Source organism: Monodon monoceros, unplaced genomic scaffold (genome assembly GCF_005190385.1).
Source record: "Monodon monoceros isolate NGI ecotype Baffin Bay Population unplaced genomic scaffold, NGI_Narwhal_1 Super_Scaffold_5, whole genome shotgun sequence".
In the NCBI taxonomy this organism is placed as follows: Eukaryota; Metazoa; Chordata; class Mammalia; order Artiodactyla; family Monodontidae; genus Monodon; species Monodon monoceros.
This window is the reverse complement of record NW_021703782.1, coordinates 60,459,568-60,483,998: the sequence shown is the minus strand read 5'-3', so window position 1 is coordinate 60,483,998 and position 24,431 is coordinate 60,459,568. Positions and strand designations below refer to the sequence as shown.

General features: G+C 40.3%; 1 long non-coding RNA gene across 1 annotated transcript in view; it reads right to left on the bottom strand.

Annotated features, from left to right (window-relative positions):
• Window positions 1-23,972, bottom strand: part of LOC114884557 — a 66,432-nt gene extending 42,460 nt beyond the window's left edge. The window contains exon 1 of the long non-coding RNA XR_003790856.1: window positions 23,766-23,972. This is a non-coding gene — a long non-coding RNA (uncharacterized LOC114884557). The remainder of the gene's footprint in view (window positions 1-23,765) is intronic.
• Between the last annotated feature and the right edge of the window lie 459 nt (window positions 23,973-24,431).

The window sequence follows — 24,431 nt, the reverse complement described above, 5'->3', positions numbered from 1 at the left end:
ATGAATACAATGAAGAAAGAATCTTAAGAAGAATAAGGAAAACAAATGGCATAAGAATTCAGAGGAGAGACTCCAGGCTGAGTTGGTGAGAGAGACTGGCTAGTTGTTCACCAAATAATTTCTCTCTTTTTTTCTTTTTTTTCAGGACACACAAAGTTAAACATTTACCAGCATATCTTGCATTTAGAGATAGAAATACAATTGATTTACATCCCAGGGAATGTGGGAAGAAGGCAGGAAACCATTTCTAGACCTGGCCCATAAAACCCACCAGCTGAGGAGAGAGGATTTTGAGGACCTGGAAGTTCGTAGAGCCACTAGCTGCAAGCAGCCTGAATCCCCGCAACACTGCCTGGAGGAAAACTACCTAACCAGGAACAATGCTTCCACAGTTCATGAGGAAGAAAAAATGTCTTATATTAGGTCACTGGGATTTGGAGGATCTTTGTTACCTTAGCTACCCTGACTAATACATTTGACTAAACCTGAAACCAACCATCCCAATGCTCAAAACCAACCATGACACTGGAGTCTTTTTCAGATAAGCTGCTTCATAAAATCCCTAACACTTGCCTCTGTTTTGCCTCTAGAGACAACAGTACCACTATTTTTAGGATAAAGATAGGTTTGTGAATAGAACACCTAAGGTCACACCTGAAATAAGCCTTGTGGAATAAGGAAACTCCATTGAACTAAATGTGCTTTAAAAAGCCTGTCTTCATTTTCATGTACCTTTAAATACTACAAAGAGCATGCCTGTTTTCCCCATGGGCAGGAGATAAACATTAACATCCAGAAATATGCCAAGAACAAAAACTTGTCTGTGAGAAAATACAGACAATGGTTGCCCAGCAGACCCAGAGTATTTAACTTGGATCCTACCCTGCCCCATCCCACGCCATCCCATTTCTGATTAAGGCTTACTGAGCACCTACTGTGTGTGAGCCACTGTGCTTGTCACTAGGGACACGAAGATGAAGGAGGCAGCCACTGTCTGCAGGAAATACCCTGTTCAGGAGACAACTGTGTACACGATCAGTTCTACAGTGTGAAGTAGATATTTCTAGTCTATTCAAACAGGGCATAGTGACAACACAGAAGAACAGTGTTTACTGTTCCCACAGGAAGTGCTCCATAAGGGTCCCAAGTCCCCCCCTGAAGTGGCAGCTTCTTTGACTTTCCTCCAATTATATATAAACTGACAGCTTTGACTGAACACTAGCTAATTATCCAGATATGAAGATACAGTAAAAAAAAATTTGGAGGCCCCCCCTCATCATCAAGAATTTGAACACTTGCCACCTATTTATATGTATTGGTAGTTAACATCTGCTAATGCTATATAAATATTAGAAACATAATGATGCAATGTTAACTTTAAAATAAATATTAAGAACCATTTTTACTGAAGTATAGTTAATTTATATTAGTTTCAGGTGTACAACATGGTGATGCAATATTTTTATAGATTATACTCCATTTAAAGTTATTACAAAATAATGGCTATATTTCCCCATGTTGTACAATATATCCTTGTTGCTTATTTATTTTATACATAGCAGTTTGTATCTCTTTATCCCATTCTCCTATCTTGCCCATCCTCCCTTCCTTCTCCCCACTGGTAACCATTAGTTTGTTCTCTGTATCTGTGAGTCAGTTTTTGTTTTGTTATATTCATTAATTCTATTTTTTAGATTCCACATATAAGTGAAAATATACAGTATTTATCTTTCTCTGTTTGACTTATTTCATTAAGCACAATACCCTCTAGGTCCAACCACATTGTTGCAAATGGCAGAATTTCATTCTCTTTTATGACTGAGTAATATTTCATATCTTCTTTACCCATTCACCTGTTGATGGACACTTAAGTTGCTTCCATATCTTGGCTATTGCAAATAATGCTGCAATGAACAATGGGGTGCATGTATCTTTTCAAAGTAATTTTTTTCATTTTCTTAGGATATATGCCCAGGAATGGAGTTGCTGGATCATATGGTAGTTCTATTTTTAGTTTTTTGAGGAACCTCCACTACTGTTTTCCACAGTAGTTGCACCAATTTACATTCCCACTAACACTGTACTAGAGTTCTCTTTCTCCACATCCACACCAACATTTGTTATTTGTAGACTTTTTGACAATAGATAGCCATTGTGACAGGTGAGGTGATATCACATTGTGGTTTTGATTTACATTTCTCTGATAATTATTGTTGTTGAGCATCTTTTCATGTTCATCCTTTCATGGTCTGTTGGCCATCTGTATGTCCTCTTTGAAAAAATGTCTATTCTGGTCTTCTACCCATTTTTTAATCGGGTTTTTTCATTTTTTTAATATTGAGTGGTATGAACTGTTTATACATTTTGGATATTAACCCCTTATCAGGCATATCATTTGCAAATATATTCTCCCATTCAGTAGCTTGCCTTTTTGTTTTGTTGATGGTTTCCTTTGCTGTGCAGAAGTTTTTTAAGTTTAATTAGGTCCCATTTGTTTATTTTTGCTTTTGCTGCTTTTGCCTTAGGAAACAGACCCAAAAAATATTGCTACAATTTTGTCAGTGTTTTGCCTATGTTTTTTTCTAGGAGTTTTACGACCTCAGGTCTTACGTTTAGGTCCTTAATACACTTTGACTTTATTTTTGTGTATGGTGTTAGAGAATGTTCTTATTTCATTCTTTCACATTTAGCTATTCTGTTTTCCCAGTACCACTTATTAAAAAGACTGTCTTTTGTCCCTTGTAAATTCTTGCCTCTTTTGGCATAGATTAATTGACCGTAAGTTCATGGGTTTATCTCTGGGCTCTCTATTCTGTTCCATTGACCTATGTGTCTGCTTTTGTGCCAATACTATGCTGTTTTGATTACTGTAGTTTTGCAGTATAGTCTGAAGTAGCATAGTCGGGGAATGTGATACCTCCACCTTTGTTCCTTTTCCCCAAGATTGCTTTGGCAATTCAGGGTCTAAAATAAATATAAATTCGCTATATTTTCCCCTATAGTCAACAAATGTCTTGGGGGAGATACTTTGAGACTCTGCAAATCCTTCTGTTCCTCAAACCTTTGCCCAAGGTTCCAGCATCCATCAGTGGATCCATCTATAACAATGATTCCTGTGGGGGTTACCTAGTGGTAATTTTCTAGACCCTTCATTCTTTTCACATTTATTAATTAGAATTCTACTGCAAAGAAGAGCTGTCACTTCTCCTAAATATACAGTCCATCCTTGTTATTCACAGATTATGTATTGATATTTGAGAATTTGCCTACTTGCTAAAATTTATTTGTAATGCTTAAATCAATACTTATGGCACTTTCTTGGTCATCCGTGGACATGTGCAGAACAGTGAAAAATTTAAGTCATCCAAAGCACACATTCCCAGCTGAGGCTGGAGAAGGCATTGTTCTGCCTCCTTGTTTCAGCCCTCATACTGTGAACAAGAGTCCTTTTCTTGTTATATTTAGTGCCATGTTTTTCACATTTTGGTGCTTTTTGTTGATAACTTCACTGTTTAAAATATCCCCCAAGCATAGTGCTTAAGTGCTATTCCTAAATTCAAGAAGGCTGAGGTGTGTCTTACAGAGAACATATGTGTGTTTAGATACACTTCATTCAGGCATGAGTTATAGTGCTGTTGTCTATGAGCTCAATGTTAATGAATCAACAAAATACATTAAATAAGGTGTCTTTAAGCAGAAACTTAAAAAATAAAGCCAGGTATACAGCAAAGTATATTGATCAATTGATGAAAAGGTTTTGACCAGAGAATTACAGGAACCTAACCCTGTACTTCCGCCAGGAGCAACAGTTCAATATTCACAGGGACTTTACAGAACATAACTACCGCGAATAATGAGATTTGACTGTATCTATCTTAACATTTACTTATTTATATCACTATGAACTCGTGGATATTTATATTATCGTATGGGTTACAATCTGGCACTATCATTATCTATTTTATTGCTCAAAATGTTCCATCCTTAGCCATTTTGGGAAAGTAACTTCAGAGTGAAAAAGTCTAGTAGTGACTCTCTTGGCCAGACAATCAAGATCAACAGCACCAACAGTAATACATATCAACATCATGAATGCTGTGATTTGATGTACTGAGAAGGATGAGGAACCATTTCTGTGGCATTTTTGATGGGGACCTCAGTCCAATCATGAGAAGACCCCAGACAGGCCTGAATCAAGAGGCATGCAGCAATATGATCAATATCCTTTGGGGGGTGTCCAGGTCACAAAAGACAAGGAAAGACTGAGAAACTGTTATAGAGTACGGGAGACCAGACAGAAATAACTAAATGCAGTGTGGAATCTTAAATCAGATCTTGGGAACAGCCACAACAGCAAAAAGATATTAGTTGGACACTTCAAAGTGAAGTTCAAATGCAGTCTGTAGTTCATGGTACTATGCCAATGTAAATTTCCTGGTTATGATAATTATACTACAGTATGTATGATGCTAACATTGGCGTATGCTGAGACAGGGACATATAGAAATTCTCAGTACATCTTGCAATTTTTCTGTAAGTCTAAAAGTAATTCGAAAGTTGACCATTGGATGGTCTTGCATACCCCTGGGTGCAGAAGTTGGAGAGTTGGGGGAAACTTCATTTCAGAGACTGTGGAGACAGGAAAGTGCTCAATTTGCCAGAGAGTCTTTCTACATTCAAAAACCTTTAGGGAACAGTGGAGAAAATAAATACTTTCTACTTTCAGATATTATAGAAGATTTGGTTGTTCAAAGACAGGAGACTTCTCTTCTAGCTGTTGACCTTGGGCAAGCCATACACATAGTTTCTTTATCCATAAAATAAAAGGGCTAAAATGAATAATCTTACCTTATATCTTATATCTGTTATATAATGAAATCTTATTATTCTAAATTAACCTTGTTATTCAGCATTTGAAATCATGTACTGTAAGAATATCCTTTTAGGATGCTTATTTATTCTACTTTCTTAGTAATAAGCAGTAGTAGTGACATCTCACAGGAACTCCAGGAATCAAATGGCAACAGTCTGAAGAAATTCTGCAGCAGTGCCCCCTGAAGCTCATTTATAAAATGGATATAGTTTACATACTCACAAACAATATAAATATATCTAAAGAATCAAGAATTATGCAGCCCTCTAAAATGTGTAAGCCACTAGACCATTATATGGAAAAGCAGATCATAAATGTGTATAATGATTTCAGATAACATTTTCCAACACAAATATTTTTAGATGGAGATAAGGTAGAACTTCTAATTATAGTCTGGAAGAGTATTATTTTAGAAGACATAACTCACTGACAGAAGGAAATACACATTATATACTGATAAAACATAACATTTGGAACAATAAAATATTTATTACATTTAATCTACTCTCTATTATAAGGGAAATCATAATGTTGTCAGATGTTGCCAAGTTGGCTGAGAACTTAGATTTCCTGGCCATTTCATAATTAATACCATTGGGGAAATATTAGGAGACTGGAATGAGAAGGAAGCAATGGATTTGATATTCATGAGTGTGTAATGGTCACTCTTCCAGGGCAACAGAAGAAGTGAGTGAAGGGAGTAGGTGAATGTGAATCCTTTGTGGGTTAATGAGATGATTTCTCCTCCTGACAAATTCATCAGTTCACTTAGGACAGTTAAAGAAGAAATGAGAAATGAAGAAAATGACAAGTTCAGTTTATGGCATCTCGTATGGGTAATAATTCCCTGACCCATTTTATGGAGGACAAAAAAGGTACTGTTAAGAAATTTATGTATTTTTAACCATCATTAATACACATTAAATTATTTTTCTCAAAGATAATAACTCTTTAAAAAATTAATCCTCTAATCACTAATAAATTTAATTAAAATAATGAAATCTAATATTAATGAAGTAGAATGGTGACCAGAATAGTGTATCATTAATACTGTGGGCTCCTCTCTGCTTGAGTTTTCATCCTTACTTACTTTGGTCAAGTAATTTCATTCTCTGAGCCTTACTTCCTCATTTAACATGAGAACAGTAGGTCATACTTCATAGGGTTATAATGAAGATTAAATGTAATAATGTACATAAAATGCTTGGCATAGAGCTAGTACGCAGTATAAATATAAGCTATTATTATAATGTAACTTTTTAGCAGAGAAATTGTATGCAGGTATCTGTATAATTAGCATATAGATGAAGGAGACAGGAAAGAAATACAGCAAAGTATTAACAGTGGTTATCCTGTGTGGTAAGATTATGGGTGATTATATTTTGCTTTATTAGTGTTATTGTGCCAAACTTCCTACAGTGGACAAGTACTTCTTCTATAATCAGGAAATGCATGTTGTTTTAAAAACCAAGTAAGGTGAACAAGAACTGTAAATTCACACATACTTTCCTTTATGTCCTTCTTTCTTTTCAATAATACATTATCTAGTCATTTCTGACCCAGGAACAAAGAAAGTAGGGTATAGACAGCTCACTTCTACTTGATCAGGTTAGGCTGGGATATAAGGAATCTTCAAGAACGGAATGAAATGATAAAAATCGATGGCGGAGGGTGGAGAGCTCCCGGTAGCACAGAACTTGAAGAAACAGATACAGAAGAGGACACGCTAAGAGAGGGAACACTGCCCAGATTCTCACAGGTCAGAGAGGGTGCCAAGAGAAAGTCAGAAGAAAGAAAAGACCAGATATTTTAGTGTGGAGAATCTTATGCAAGAACCATCCATAGGAAGTTTTTTTTTTTAATCTATTGTATATCTAAAAAAAGAAAATTAGAGTCTACTGTGGTGAATGAACCTTGCTATGCCACTGAGTAACCATTCTCGATGGCTCTTTTCCAATCATGCTCACAGGTTGATGATTATTTGTATTTCATTTCAAAACTTTGTGAAGAAACTTCTGACAGTAATAAGGATCCAAACAACCAACAGATTAGACACAGAGCTTTCTATTTGCCCTTTCTACTCCTAATTAAATGTCCAGTTTATTCTTCATGACTGCTATTCCCAGTTTTGTATACAACTGCAAAACTCACTCCTTGTGGTACAAACTGGCAATGACCTCACATAACTAGGTGTGACCAAGGTAGACTAGAAAGTAACCTCCACTGCCTTATCTTGGGTTATGTATTTCCTTTACCAAAACATGATGCTACTGACCTACCACTCATCACTGGGATGTATTTTCCAGTGAGACTAAGATATTTATGCTTATCCAACCATACATGCTACTACTCAATCTTTCCCAGGGACCAATCTGCCCCTGGTGAAAAGTTCAGCCCGTGGCCACAGGAGAGAATCAAGAATGACAATGAAACTAGGGATCGAATCCATGACTTGGTTTCATTGACTCTATGAACTAGAAGGCTGCCCATCAGTCAGAAAGGGTATGGGTTAGGGTGAGACATAGGATAATTCCACCAACTTATTATAAATGGCTAGAGGCTATTTACTGGTAAATTACTAAGTGAATTACTAAGGGTTGCTAAGTGTGTTTTTAATAAACTAAACTTAGTATATTGCCAACATTTACTATGAATTTATTCTACATTCTCTTAAGATGGCTTAGTGCCAGGCAACACTTACCAATGTTAAAAACAAACAAACAAAAGCCTCCCACCAGGCATACCCCACAAAGAAACAGAATTTCTGTAAGTTTTTAAAAAGGATATTTAGGGAGGACCCTCACCACTGTAGATTTGAGCTGGTGAGGTTTTTAATTACTGTTAATTTTCCTTTTTAATTATAAATGCTCTTAGTTTAGCATCTTCATTATAAATTTAGTTTGTTGTGGGTTGTTGATTAATAATAACAACTACTGTTTGAGTTTTTTTTTTAGTCCAGGCCCTATGCTGAGATGTTACATACTCATTTATTGCTCTTAAGACCCCTTTGAGGCAGGTAATAGTATTGTACTCATTTTACAAATGATGAAACTAAGGCACAGAGAGGTTAGATAACTTGCATGACATCACACAGCTGGAAACCACAGAGACAGAATTTGAACTCAAGGATCTCTACTCTAGATTGGGGGTCAGCAAACATTTTCTGTAAAGGGTCAGTTGGTAAGTATCTTAGGGTTTGTAGGCCCTATGGTCTCTACTCAGCTGTGCTATTATAGCCCCAAAGCAGCCACAGACACTAGGTAAACAAATGGGCATGGCTGTGTTGCAGAAAAACTTTATTTATAATAACAGGTAGCATGCAGGATTTGGCCTACGGGCCATAGTTTGTTGACCCTTGCTTTAGAGCCCTCACTGTTAACCACTATACCATTAACATATGCCTTCTGAGCTTCCACTGAAGCACATATGAGATTAGGAGACTAAAATATTCTAACAGCTATACTGACACACTCAGAGACACTGCAATTCAAATATTAATCATTCACGCCCTCATTGATAAAGATGTAAGATATATGCTTGTACATTCATTGGAGATGTGAGAAAATTTTGTTTGCTTTTTTTTAAATTGCAACATATGATCAAGATGAGCATAATAAGATTATTTGATTAAGTCCATGGTCTAGGTTGTAAAGATCTATGACGTAAAAATCTATACATAAGCTCATCATTCGATTTTAAAGTAAACATATGATCCACATATTTTGAACCCAATTGCTTTATATATTCTAGCAGAGTACATGAAGTAGGGAGGCCAAAGGACCTTCTGAGCTACCTATAATGGCTACAGTCCAAAAATGTTTGAGAGTCAGCACTCTAAAGGACTGAGCTAGGGAAGCTTCTGAGTCCCGAATACGTCTGGGAGGAGATCCCAAATGGGAACCATAAGGCATGAGGGCATTTCGTTCCATTCAGCAGCAGTCTAACTCAGTGGTTCCTGTGAACCACTGAACTGAACTGTGTCCCCCCCAAATTCATATGCTCCAATGTGACTATATTTGGAGACAGAGCCTTTAATGAGGTAGTAAAGTTAAATGAGGTCATAAAGGTGGGGCACTAATCTGATAGACCTGGTGTCCTTCTAAGAGTCACCAGAGTTCGCCCTCTCTGCATGTGACAAAGAAAAGGCCACACACAGTGAGAAGGCAGCTGTCTACAAGTCAGGAAGAGGGCTCTCATCAGAAACCAATCCTGCTGGCACCTTGATCATGGATTTCCAGCCTCCAGAACTGTGAGAAAAGAAGTATTCATCGTTTAAGCCACCCGGTCTGTGGTTTTTCATTATGGCGGCCCAAGCAGGCTAATACAGTTCCCAACTTTATAACGTAAAAAAAATCATATTAACTTCTGCAAGGTATTAATTGGTTGAATATTCACTAGCTGTTGACTGAGGTTAAATATAAATACATATATACACACAATTTGATATGATGAGCTCAGTAGTGCCTGTTACTAATCGTAACAGTATATAAAAGTCTTTGGGGAAAAAGTTGTATATACATTTGGGAGATATTATTTTATTCAGTCTGCAGATATGTTTTCGTAGTCAACCCTCTACAATCAGTAACCCCGTTGACCCCCCTGGCATCTTTGGTCTTTGGGGTAGGAATCACCTATTCCCAGACCCTTTTACGTCTGGCTAAATTTGCACTACCCTTGGCTTCGTCTCCCTCCCTCACAGGCCCTCTGACTGAGGGCACGGCACACACAGAATGGCATGTGTCAGTTACAGTTTGAGAAAATGATCTAGTTGCAGGGATCCCAAGAGCCAGGTCAGATTTTAGGCCAGGGAAGGATCATGGCAGTTACAGTTTGAGAAAATGATCTAGTTGCAGGGATCCCAAGAGCCAGGTCAGATTTTAGGCCAGGGAAGGATCATGGCAGCAATCAGATTGAAAGCTGACCTGTTGCTATGTAACTCACCACATCAGTGTTATTTGCCTGAAGCTCAATGAGAAACTACATCATCTTCACCTTACATCTCTTTCTCTATCCCTTGTGGCATTTATCATTGTAAGACCTTAATTAATATTGTTAAACAGTAGAAGGGTCTAGACCAAGGGTTTCCGAACCTGGCTTATCATCAGTATTACCCAAGGAGATTTTAAAACTATGGGTACCCAACCCCATCCTGAGCATCTCTGAGGGGTGGGGATCTGAGGACCTCAAGTTTACTATCGTCCCCCTGGCAACTCTGCTGCAGCTATCTTTTTTTTTTTTTTTTTTTTTGCAGCATGCGGGCCTCTCACTGTTGTGGCCTCTCCCATTGCGGAGCACAGGCTCCGGACGCGCAGGCTCAGCGGCCATGGCTCACGGACCCAGCCGCTCCGCGGCATGTGGGATCCTCCGGGACCGGGGCACGAACCCGTGTCCCCTGCATCGGCAGGCAGACTCTCAACCACTGCGCCACCAGGGAAGCCCATGCTGCAGCTATCTTGGCACCATTTCTCAGATTTGCATTCAACAGCTGCATTAAGTAAATAGAACCAATAGCCTCAATTAATGGCCACCCATATCCTTGCCCTTTGCCCTGTAACTTTGCAATACGCTGTCACTCTGAGCTTGCCCAAGTGACTTGTTCTGACCAACAGAATCTTAGCAAACTTGATGCAAGCAAGTGTTTTAGCAACTTAACGCATGGAAAAGTGTTTGCTTGCATGTTTCTTTCTTCTCTTCAACTCCTGTCACCACAATGAAAATAGCCTAGGCTAGCCTGCTGGAAGGATATGAGAAGCACATGGAATAAAGCTGAGTCATCCCAGCCAAGGCTAGGCTAGACCTGACATACCACAGCCTACTCATCACTGCAGATGCATAAGTAAGCCCAGCCAAGATCAATCGTGACCAGCCCAGATCACCAGAATCACCCAGTGAACTGTAGACATGGGGGAAATAATAAATGGCTATTACTTATTATTAAGCACTAAGGACTGGAGTGGTGTGTTCCACAACACAGCTGCATTGCACCAGCAATCAGGGGGACAGAGCATCTAAACTAAAGGCTGGGCGTTGATGGTGCCAGAGAATCTTGCAGAACTTTTCCATTTATATTCTGTAGGATGGTACTAAAAAGAAGAAAGGGGTTTTTCCAAGATCAGGTGTCTGGGAAATGCTAAGTTAAAGTTTAGTTCAGCTGCTTTCTTTGCTGCAGAATTACAAAGCCTTTCATATGAGTCATGATAAATCTTCCAAAGGAAGGGCTTATAAGCAATGTTTCCCAAACTTACTTGATCAGAGAACTTCCCTTGTCCCACATCCCCACGCTGAGCGTCATATAAAATGAATATCCCATAAAACACACTCGGGATATGATTTAAGAGGAATTGGTCTTTGTCTTGCTTCAGTGTTGTTTCAGAGAGTAGAACTGCACTTAAGGCACGACAGTTACATGGAGCAGGATGGGAGCTATGCAATATTACTCAGCCATAAAAAGAAACGAAATTGAGCTATTTGTAGTGAGGTGGATAGACCTACAGTCTGTCATACAGAGTGAAGTAAGTCAGAAAGAGAAAGACAAATACCGTATGCTAACACATATATATGGAATTTAAGGGGAAAAAAAATGTCATGAAGAACCTAGGGGTAAGACAGGAATAAAGACACAGACCTGGGCTTCCCTGGTGGCGCAGCGGTTGAGAGTCCGCCTGCCAATGCAGGGGACACGGGTTCGTGCCCCGGTCCGGGAAGATCCCACGTGCCGCGGAGTGGCTGGGCCCACGAGCCATGGCCGCTGAGCCTGCGCAACCGGAGCCTGTGCTCCGCAACGGGAGAGGCCACAACAGTAAGAGGCCCGCGTACCGAAAAAAAAAAAAAAAACACACAGACCTACTAGAGAATGGACTTGAGGATACGGGGCGGGGGAAGGGTAAGCTGGAACAAAGCGAGAGAGAGGCATGGACATATATACACTACCAAACTTAAGGTAGATAGCTAGTGGAAAGCAGCTGCATAGCACAGGGAGATCAGCTCGGTGCTTTGTGACCACCTAGAGGGGTGGGATAGGGAGGGTGGGAGGGAGGGAGACGCAGGAGGGAAGAGATATGGGAACATATGTATATGTATAACTGATTCACTTTGTTATAAAGCAGAAACTAACACACCATTGTAAAGCAATTATACTCCAATAAAGATGTAAAAAAAAAAAGATTAAAAAAAATTTAAAAATAAATAAATTCAAGCACGGCTTGTCAACCATAAGAGTTATCCAAAGATGGACCTGCCTGCCTTATGAAGCAGTGGCTCAAAAGCCCAGGACTGAAAGCATTCAAAGAGAGGCAAACGAGGTTTAGTAAATTTTTGTGACTACTAGTTACCTTTATTAAGATTCTTATTCAATAACATGCTAAAAAATTCAGATTACTTCTTTTAGTTAAAAGTAGTAAGCCAGTTCATTTTATGTGTCAACTTGGCTAGGCTATGATGCCCAGTTGTTTGGTCGAACACTGGCCTAGGTGTTGCTGAGAAGGCATTTTGCAGATGTGATGAACATCTACAATAAGCAGATCACTCTCTGTTTACACGTGAGCGGGTCTCCTTCAATCAGTGGAGGGCCTTAAGAGCAAAGACTGAAGTTTCCTATGAAAGAGAAATTCTGCTTCAAGACTGCAACATAGAAACCCTGTCTGAGTTTCCAGCCTGCGGGTCTGCCCTGCTGATTTTGGATTTGCAAGCCCCATTATCACATGAGTCAATGCCTTAGAATCAATCAATCTCTTTTCTCTCTCTCCTCTCTTTTCTCTCTCTCCTCTCTCCTCTTATCTTTGTCTCTCTCTCTCTCCCCTTCTGTTTCTTTGGAGAACCCTGACTAAATACAAGCAGGTATCAAACATCATTTATATTTTGTCACAATCCTAGATTAAAAATAGCCTCTAAAAGTTCTACTCTGACTGCTTCCTAACACTTGCCTTGGGCAAATCAAAGTGTTAGGTTTCCCAGATTTCTCTCTTGGTTCTTCTGAGGACTCTGGGTAGTCAGCTGAGAACTAGACTCATAACTGCATTATAGTGATAGCCAGGAGGTGACATTTCTAATAGCCCCTTTTATAGGGGTAGATTTTATGAGTCACCTTGGGTGGCACAGTCATTTTGCAGCTGTGTAGTGTTTGTGAGGAACTGACAGTCCCTTTTGAGCCACGGTGACCCAACCTGGCAGGGCCCCAGCACCTATTTATGGCCTGAAATACAGGGGAAGAGGTCACAGGAGATGGTTCTCTCTTCTGGAATTGAGTCAGACAGATGGTAACTCTCCAAGTCAGAGTTAACACAAAGTCTGATTTACTGCATCATGTTCTCTGAATGACTTCCTGGGAGCCTAACTGAACTACTACAAATCCTGGGTTGATATCTAACACTTAGTCATTTAGAAAAAGAAAGAAAAGAACTGGAGGAGGTCAATAAAAGACAGGACTTTAAAACAGGAGAAATAAGTAAGAAAGAGACCAAGTGTAGTCCAGTGACTGTCGGGACACAGAGCTGGAACGACCACCCTGTGAAGTTAGGTGCCCTGTTCAAATATTCATCACAAGACTTCCCACACTGTAGCAAGAGGCAGCCATAACTGCTCCTTGAGGACAAATCCTTTTGCCAATCCATCTTGTATTTCCTGTACCTAGTTCACTTCCTGGTACATAGCAGGAACTTAAAAAATACTCACTAAGTGAACGAGCTAGTAGAGACATAAAGCACTTCACGTCCACAGAGCTAGAGTATCCAGGATTATTTCTCATCCCATCACTATGCTTAGCAGCCCAGCATGATCCCGCACCTGAGAATATTTCTTTCTAAGCTAGCCCTGATACATATGTGCAGTTGTTGAGTACTTAAAATCTCCAGCGCTAGAGTCCTTTTACTTTGTGTATTGTGTCATTTTGCTAGGGGTGCCATCACAAAGCACTACAGACCAGGTAACTTAACCAACAGAGATGTATTTCCTCACAGTCCTGGAGGCTAAAAGTCTGAGATCAAGGTGTTGGCAGGGTTGATTCCTTCTGAGGCCTCTCAGGCTTACAAGAGAAATGGCTGTCTTCTCCCTGTGTCTTCACATGGTTTCTCCTCTGGGCCTGTCTGTTTCCTAATCTCTTCTTATAAGGATACCAGTCATGTTGCTTTAGGGCCCAACCCAATAAACAAGTTTAACTTAATTACCTCTTTAAAGACCCTATCTCCAAATATAGTTACATTCTGAGGTACTGGGGGTTAGGACTTCAACATATGAATTTGGGGGGGGACACAAATACAGGCTTACCTCAGAGATATTGGGGGTTTGGTTCCAGACCACAACAATAAAGCGAATATCCCAACAAAGTGGGTCTCACGAATTTTTTGGTTTTCCAGTGCTTATAAAAGTTATGTTTACACTATAGTATATTCAGTGTGCAGTATGTCTAAAAACTGTAATGTACTTATCTTAATTTAAAAATATTTTCTTGCTAAAAAATGCTAACCATCATATGAGCCTTCAGCAAGTCCTAATCTTTTTGCTGGTAGACAGTCTTGCCTCGATGTTGATGGCTGCTGACTGGTCAGGGTGATGGATGCTGAAGGTTGGGATGGCTGTGGCAATTTCTTGAAATACGACGACAATGAAGTTTGCTGCATGGGCTGACTCATTGTTTCATGAAAGGTCTCGCTGCAGCATGCAAGGCTGTTTGACAGCATTTTACCCACAGTAGAACTTCTTTCAAAACTGGAGTCAATCCTCTCAAAACTTGCCACTGCTTTATCAACTAAGTTTATGTACTATTCTAAATCCTTTGTTGTAAGCTGGGAAGAAGTGAGAGAGTGGCATGGACGTATACACACTACCAAATGCAAAAGAGATAGCTAGTGGGAAGCAGCCGCATAGCACAGGGAGATCCGCTCCGTGCTTTGTGATCACCTATGGGGTGAGATAGGGAGGGTGGGAGGGAGACACAAGAGGGAGGGGATTTGGGGATATATGCATACGTATAGCTGATTCACTTTGTTACACAGCAGAAGCTAACACAACACTGTAAAGCAATTATACTCCAATAAAGATGTTAAAGATAAATAAATAAATAAATCCTTTGTTGTCATTACAACAATCTTCATAACATCTTCACCAGGAGTAGATTCCATCTCAAGAAACCACTTTTTTGTTCATCATTAAGAAGCAACTCTTCATCTATTAAAGTTTAACCATGAGATTGCAGCAATTCAGCCACAGCTTCAGGCTCCACTTCCAGTTCTCTTGCTGTTTCCACTCTATCTGCAGCTACTTCCTCCACTGAAGTCTCAAACCCCTCCAAGTCATCCATGAAGGTTAAAATCAACTTCTCCCAAACTCCTGTTAATGTTGATATTTGGACCTCTTCCCATGAATCACAAATGTTCTTAATGGTATCTAGAATGGTGTATCCTTTCCAGAAGGTTTTCAATTGAGTTTGCCCAGATCCATCAGAGGAATCACTATCTATGGCAACCATAGCCTTACGAAATATATTTCTTAAATAAGAAGACTTGAAAGTCTAAAAAATGACTCCTCGATGATTAGGCTGCAGAATAAATGTTGTGCTAGCAGGCATGAAAACAACACTAATCTTGTTGTATATCTCCATCAGAGCTCTTGGATGAGCAGGTGCACTGTCAATGAGCAGTAATATTTTGAAAGGAATCTTTTTTTTCTGAGCAGTAGGTCTCAAGAGTGGGCTTAAACCATGTTGTAAACAGAGGTGCTGTCTACCAGGTTTTGTTGTTCCATTTATAGGGCACAGGCAGAGTAGATTCAGCATAATTTTTAAGGGTCATAGGATTTTTTGAATGGTAAGTGAGCATTGGCTTCAACTTCAAGTCACCAGCTGCATCAGCCCCTAACAAGAGAGTCTGTCTGTCCTTGAAACTTTGAAGCCAGGCATTGACTTCTCCTCTCTAGCTATGAAAGTCCTAGATGGCATCTTCTTCCAATATAAGGCTGTTTCATCTAGAAAATCTATTGTTTAGTGTAGCCACCTTCATGAATTATCTTAGCTAGATCTTCTGGATGACTTCCTGCAGCTTCTAAGACATCAACACTTGCTGCTTCACCTGGCACTTTTATGTTATGGAAATGGCTTCTTTCCTTAAACTGGTTTGATCTTCTAGTCAGATCACTGAAGTTGTCTCCATATCAGCAATAAGGCTGTTTCACTTTTTTTTCCTTTAAATCATTTATGTCTTCACTGGAGTAGCACTTTTAATTTCCTTCAAGAACTTTTCCTTTGCATTCACAGCATGGCTAACTTTTTGCCACAAGAGGGCTAGACTTCAGCCTATCTCAACTTTCCACATGCTTTTCTCACTAAGCTTAATCATCTCTAACTTTTGACTTAAAGTGAGAGACATGAGACTCTTTCTTACACTTGAACACTTACAGGCCATTGTAGTGTTAGTAATTGGCTTAATTTCAACATTGTTGTGTCTCTGAAAATAGGGAGGCATGAGGAGAGAGGAGAGATGGGAGAATACCAGTCGATGGACCAGTCAGAACACTCACAATATTTATCAGTTTAATTCCCTGTCTTAGATGAACACGGCTCATGGCGCCCCAAAACAATTACAACTGTAACATTTAAGGTCACTGATCATAGATCATCATAACAAATATAATAATAATGAGACAGTTTGAAATATTGCAAGAATTACCAGAATGTGACACAGAGACATGAAGCGAGCAAATGTTGTTGGAAAAATGGTGTTTACAAACTTAATCGTCACAGGGTTGCCACAAACCTTCAATATGTAAAAATGCAGTATCTGCAAAGTGCAACAAAGCAAGGTATGCTTGTATATATGTGTACACACATATGCAAACACACAAGATATACATAATATATATGCAAATATTTTCATTGCTTTAAGGTCAAGAAGGAAGGGTCTCTCCATCCATTATATCTTAGTATCATCTCTCTCATCGCACAGACACCTCATGAAGTGTGAAGGGAGATGAACTGCATGGTATGCTCTCTGTATCTTTCCTCTAACTGATCATTACATCATTAAACCTTCAGACTAATCAGGTTCTTTTTCATTTATCTCAGTTTTTACGCTCCCTTTTATAATTCTTGAAAGCTGAAGGAAACAGGAACACAAGAGTCTCGAAGTGACCCACAGTGAAGTCACTAGATACTGAGCTTCCTGAGAACTGTCTGACCTTGTGTCTGTGTGTCACAGCATATAACACACTACCTACCGTATAATAGGTGTTCTAAAAATATATGGTTAAAATGATGTTTGTAGGAAAAAGGACCTCTTGCTAGGTTCCTGTTTTCAAGTTCCAGAGTCACACTTGCCCCCTAAGCAGTATTCCCACATGCTGACTCATGCTGAGCCCATTGCATCTTACCTTTTTTTTTTTTTTGCGGTACGCGGGCCTCTCACTGTTGTGGCCTCTCCCGTTGCAGAGCACAGGCTCCGGACGCGCAGGCTCAGCGGCCATGGCTCACGGACCCAGCCGCTCCGTGGCATGTGGGATCTTCCCGGACCGGGGCACGAACCCGTGTCCCCTGCATTGGCAGGCGGACTCTCAACCGCTGCGCCACCAGGGAAGCCCTGCATCTTACTTTTTAAAAAACATATTTATGTAGAGTCACTTATTTCCCATAGTTTCAGCAGACTTGTGCTGGCAGCTGTTAAAGTTAAAAGAGGGGCTAGAAGACTTTAGAATTTTATCTACACATAAACAAAAACCAAATGGCATCAACCTCAGACAGTCAGCATTGTGCATTCAGAGACGAACACACTGACACAGAGACCAGCAGCCAGCCATGGAGCCCATTTGGCTTCCAGTTGCTAGGGCAATGTGGTCGACAGGTGCCCCTGACCTTGCCTTTGCCCTGGCCCACGGGGCGGCATTAAGAGGCAAGTGTGGGCACTTGGTTAGTCTCTAGAGTCCTCCCTGTCTAACACCAGACACTCCTACAATGGGGCAGTAGTCCATCGATAAAGAAGACCTGACTGCTGAAAATCCTGGAAACGTCACATCTAACACTCTGTATCCTGGACCTGTAGCTGGTTATGTGACTCCGATCCCTGAATGAACGATTCTGATCTGGTTAACCTCCTATCTCGTGGCTCTGGATTCAGTCTGTATATACTCTAGGTCCTGTTATTGTTATCTATCTGAAAAAGGGTGAGGAAGTAAGTAATAACTACCACAACATAAGGTCCAATCATTAAGTTTCTGACCTGTTAATTCAGAACAGAATGTCAAGAAAACAGAAAACTAAACTCCGCATTCGCCGTGTTGAGACTGAGGAGTCCTGATCGATAGATATGTGGATGGGCCACAATTTAGCTTCCTGAGAAACTTCATCGTCAGCTGTAAAATCAGCAATAACCTAATGGTTCTGTGCTGCCACTGAACGCCAACGGCCACGTCCTGGAAGGCCACCTCCCAGCCCTCACTGACATTGCCCTATAGCTCCACATCACTAGATGGGGGTTAAAAGGTGCTGCACAGGGAGATCAACCCAATGCTTTGTGACCACCTAGAGGGGTGGGATAGGGAGGGTGGGAGGGAGGCTCAAGAGCGAGGGGATATGGGGATATATGTACATGTATAGCTGATTCACTCTGTTGTACAGTAGAAACTTACACACCATTGTAAAGCAATTATACTCCAATAAAGTTGTGAAAAAAAAGAAATAAATGGACAATAAATGCTTAAAAAAAAAAAAGTGTGCTGCACTAGACACTGAACACCAGGTCATGAGGATCAAAATCCAAAACTCAGCTCTGTAGTATCTACATTCTCTAAGCAAGTTAGTAGGCCTGCTTTTTCCGTTTCTTTACAAAATCAGATTACAGGCACCTAACCCTTAAACGAAGTGCCGTGAGGATTCAATTAGATAAGGAATCATTCTGTCAATTAGCCAACAAATATTTACTGAAGGCACACTAGTTGCCAGACACTGCTCTAGGAACTGGGGACATAGCTGTGAACCAACTCTAGTGGGGATTATGTTTTAGTGGGGGGAGTTGAACCAAAAAATCAATGAGCAAATAAATGATCAGGGCAAGGAGAGACACAGAGGAATACAGCACAGGGTGGGAGGCTCTTATTTTAGATAGGGTGGTCAGGGCGGGCTTCTCCAACGACAGGACATATGAACAGCACCCTGAATGAAGTGAGGGACCTAGACATGCACACATCAGGGGAAAAAACAGGCCTACCCACTGCACGCTCCCCTCCCCCCGCCCCCCGCGCCCCCACAAGGGTACAGCAAGGGCAGAAGGCTCGAAGCAGGACCATGCTTAGCATGTCGAAAGAAGCATTTGGAGGCCAGCGTAAGTGAAGAGGGTGAGCAAGGGGGAGATGTTAGAAGATGAGATCAAGAAGGTGCCCTTACACCAGGGAGGGCCTTGTATCCAGTCAATGAACATTTGGATTTTATTCTCTCATAGGAAGCAGTTGGATGATTTGAGCAGAAGAGTGATATGAGTCTATCTGTATGTGGCTGCTGTGTTGAAAAAGCCCAACAGACAAGACTGGAAGAAGGGAGACTGGTTAGGAGACCATGGCAGTGTCTAGATGAATAAGAGTGGAGGCCTGGGCTAGACTGACAGCAGTGGAAGTAGGAGAAGTAGAATCAGGATATATTTTTTATATCCACTAGGCTTTGCTAATAGATTAGATGTGAGTAGCAGATAAAGCACTTGGTACATAGTGTTATTCAGTACCTGTTGATTTGGGGGTACTACACTGAGGCATCCTCCTCAAGAACACAGATTTAAAAGAATAAGACTATACCCAGGCATAAACTCTAAAATCAGGACATAATGGCTCATAACCAAGATCTGCAGTGTCACCTTAACAAGACAGCCCAGGACCACTGCCAGCAAGATAAGACCAGACCTCAAAGATTTTAATATAGCTAAAGAGGGATGTATCAGCCAAATGGGGGTTTTTATATATGAAAACATATATAAAAAGAGAATTATAGAGGCAGAAGCTGACTATACCTTTCCAAACATCATCCAGAGTATGGGGAGGCTTTGCCAAGCAATGTCAATTATTACGGTCCCATTGGCAAGGCCATCTCTAGTGTAGGGATTGATATAGGGAATTGCAGCCAATGGTCTTCGAGTATCCTCGACTTTTGGCAAGATAAGCCTCACTGTGGAGATGGATGCTGATTTGTTGGTAAGTATGGCAGGCAGCAAAAAGGGAAATCTGGCCATTGCAATCACAATAGGGTCCAGAGAAAGGCTACTAACAGGAGAGAAGGCACTAAGACAAAAGGCAGACAAGTCAGGAAATCATTGTTCCTTGGCCCAGGTGGAAGAACTGTGGTCAAACATAAGTTTTCTCTTCTATTGTACCCCTGATCTCTACTACCACCTTTAAATTAAAGGGCAATGAGATTGGTATGCATAGACATGCTTGGATAAAAGAGCACTGTGATAAATTTTTTCTACCTTGGTGCTAAGTAGTGAAGAACCCGATGGATTGTTTTCAACAGCTGAAATATCAACACTAAATTTTGTTAGCTCTTGCATAATTCAGTTTAAAAGAAAATTGTTCTTTGGAAATGGTATCCTACTGACTGACCCTAAAAAATACTTATTGTTTATTAATGCATGAGATTTATCAGGTTTCAGAAAACCAACCATTCCACATAAATGGATGTTTCACAGGACTGATTGCAACCTGCAGACACACCAATATTTTAAGTACGTTGACAACAATAAATCTAAAATAGATTACATTCATTTCAGTGCCCTCTTAAACAGAGAGCACTGAAGATATTTCATCCTTTTTTTAAATGAATCAGACTCATTATTATGAACATGAGTAACCATGATGCCCTCAGGAACCACTCACCTCCACAGAGCAACATGTTCCTGAACTAAATGGTCCCTTTTAACAATAAAATGTTACAGTAGTTCTTCTTTGATCCCTCCCTATCAAGGGATTACTTTCTCTTTTGGCTGCTGCTGGTATATCTGACTTTTGCAGAGCGCTATGGACTGAATTTTGTCCCCCTAAAATTCACATGTTGAAATCCTAACTCCCAGTGGTATGGTGATAGTATTTGAACATGGGGCCTTTGAGAGGTAAGTAGGTTTATATGAAGTCATGAGGATGGGACCGTCATGATGGGATTAGTGCCCTTAAAAGAAAAGACACCAGGGAGTTTGCTCTCTCTTTCTCCTCACACACGTGCTCTGAGGAAAGGCCACGTGAGAAGCTGACTGTCTGCAAGCCAGGAAGAGGACTAGGAAAAATAGGACTGCACCTTCACCTTGTTCTTCCAAGCTTCCAGAACTGGGGGAAATAAGTGTCTTGTTTAAGCCACCCCATCTATGGTATTTTATTATGGCAGTTCAAACTGACTACAACACAGGGCAACCACATTTCCATTTCCGAGTCACTACTTCTAATCTGCTATGAACCACTTGCCCAAATTTTGCTTAAAACAGAAGTTTGAATGTGATCCATGGAGGCTATTTCATTTATTTTGACTGCCTCAAGTTTCTTCATTATCCACTTTCAAATTCCAAGTTAAATCTTGGCATTCAGAAGTTCGGTATTTACATTTATTTTCTAGGCTTCTAAAAGCTGAAAACTGGTTAATAAAATTAAAAATCTGTACAGACCATAATTTGTTTGTTTGTCTTAAGGAAGGGAGAAAGTGTCCAACTGTCTCTCAGGTCTGAGTTAAGAGAAGATTCTTAAAGTCTTCTTAAGTTCAGAGTAAGCGCTCTTTTTGAGAAATCATAATGATATTCTTTCTGACTTTTAGCATTTTTGGTGTGATGGCTGAAAGATTCGGCAAGGGTGGGAGCGAGGTGGAGGAACAAATATAAAATGTGTATGCTGGAATTTATTTTGTCTTTGGGGATATAGTTAAGATGGTATTTTTAGACATTCGGGAGTTTGGGAGTATTGGGGGCAAGGGAGGACTGTTGCTAATGAAACTTCTGGAATAATAAAAGTAATTAGTATGCAGTTCATGTCAAACATATTATTACTGTGGTTGGGTGACAAGATAAGCATAAACTGCAAAAGACTATTATTCTGAGAGTAAATAATGTGACTTCTGACCAGTTTTAGCATTTGTTCTGGATAGGGGAAGCTATTAGCTTGCAGTAGGGGCCGGGGGAGGCTCCCTTGAGCTGTTTTTTTTCCCCTGATTTTTAGTAGGTGGCTTAATAATGATTGGTGAAGATGCTTAACAGAATGGAGTCAAGGAATACCTGATGAGGACCCTGCTTGGGAGATAAAATTTTAAGATTGTCAATTGCTAATAAGGCCCCAGAGAGGAAAAAAATGTACTTTGCAAATAATGACTTCTTATTTCATGTGCCTTTTATGCAGTGTATACATTATAAGGACTCCAGGATACAAGAGAGGGAAGGAGATAGAGTTTAGTTATAATAGGAACATTTATTTCAACTTCCACCTTTGGAGCAGAGCCAAGCGCATAGTGTGAGCAATATGTACAATGAATGCAAATATTCTATAAGTCAGTTTTAGGAGTGGCAATTGAAAAATGAAAAATAAAAAAGCAAGAAAGAAAATTATGTGATTCTCCCTTGCCTGTTTTATAAGGACAAGGTCCTATGTAGAAGTACCATTAGGTGCCTACGATCTCTCCCCCAGCAAATTTTCTAACCTGGCCAAGCACAATAGCTTAGACATAGTGGGGCAGCTCAAATGTTTGTGCAAGAAATAGCTACATTTGTAAGAGTTTACTAAGCACTTTCACCTAAATTATTACAACAGTCTCCTACGAGATTGCAATACTCTTAATAATTTGTAGATAAGGAAGGTGAAACTCAAGAAGTTAAATGCTTTCCCCAAGATCAAATAGCCAAGGAAGATCCAAGAGGGGTCTCCAAGTTAGATCTGACTCCAAATTCAATGCTCTTTCCACTGACTGCCCAGAAACAGTATACACCAAACTAGAGGAATGTTCATCCCCCAGCACTGGGCTTGACCACAGCCTGGCAACCCGATAAAAATGAGCTCCAGAATAACAATCCACATACAAATAATTGGTTTCACACAACACCTTCTATCCCCCAACTTACTTCAAATGCCTCAGTCCACCCAAAAGTAGAGTCACATCCTGGCTTAGAAAGAGCATTTCATCATGCACCCATCATGAACCCTTATTCACTGGAAAACTACGTATCTGCTCAAGAGTTCTTTGACTACCACTCATCGCTCAGTTTTCAATCGGTTGTCTGTTGGTAGCATCTGAAATGACAGAACTTGTTTGCAGTGAATGACAGGGTTATTTCCAGTGAAGCTCAAGTTTATGAACTAGTAAGACCAAATGTGTAAAGTGAGATTGAAAATGCCATCACAGGGACTTCCCTGGTGACACAGTGGATAAGAATCCACCTGCCAATGAAGGGGACACAGGTTCGATCCCTGGTCCAGGAAGATCCCACATGCCACAGAGCAACTAAGCCTGTGCGCCACAACTACCGAGCCTGAGCTCTAGAGCCCACGAGCCACAACTCCTGAAGCCCACGTGCATAGAGCCCATACTCCACAACAAGAGAAGCCACCGCAATGAGAAGCCTGTGCACCACAATGAAAAGTAGCCCCCGCTCGCTGCAACTAGAGAAAGCCCATGCGCAGCAACGAAGACCCGACGCAGCCAAAAATAAATAAAATTAAATCTTAAAAAAAAGAGAAAATGCCGTCACATTGGTTTTAAAGGTTTTTCGAAGTTTAAAGATTTTTCAAAGTATGCACAAGAATCACCAAGTTACTCATATATGTCATTAGTTTGAATGGAAAATAATTTCAAAAGCTACTTTTCCATGCAGATTTTGATCTAGAGTTTTGTTTTCCAGAAACTTCTTATTTCAGCTCCACCTGGAGAGTTTTCTATTCTATTCTACCACACAACCTGACTTACCTCCACCAAAAGGTCCTGAGGATTCCAGGGGTGTCTCCCTTCCTTGAGTTGCTTTGGCCTTCTTGTGTAAATCCATCAAAGCTGACACTTAACACATGGTCATCTGTCATTTCTTCATATACAGACGTCTTTTGTTCCTTGTCAAGACTGTACCTTTCCTGCGGATAAGTACTGCGTATTACACGTTTCGTACTGTAACAAAACCCTATAGACAGATAAAGTAACTGCACTAGGTCTTTAAAATAGGGGGTATTATTATATGGTGGGAATTTGGAGGTAAATTTAGAGGTATCACTGATTACACAGTGAGAGAAGGGTTGAGAAGCCAAAAAGAGTAAGGCAACCCACAGGTTAGCAACTGTAGGAATACTCTATCGTTTTTAGGGGTGGGGGAAACAATGGGAGGAGATATGTTACCACAACCCAGAAGCCAGAGCCTTTCAGTAAGAGCTAGACCATGAAGGAGACCCAGCTACTGCCAGAGACACCAAAGGAAGCAAAAATAGAGGTAAGAATACCCTGACATCTCTGCCCTACTCTCACCCTCCAATTTTCTACCAGGGCCTTCTTTGGGTACACCTACTTGGAAGCCAAAGAGTCAGAGAGCCTGTATTGTGACACAAATCAGAATGAGAAAAGGACCCGAGAGTAAACAAACAGCTTACA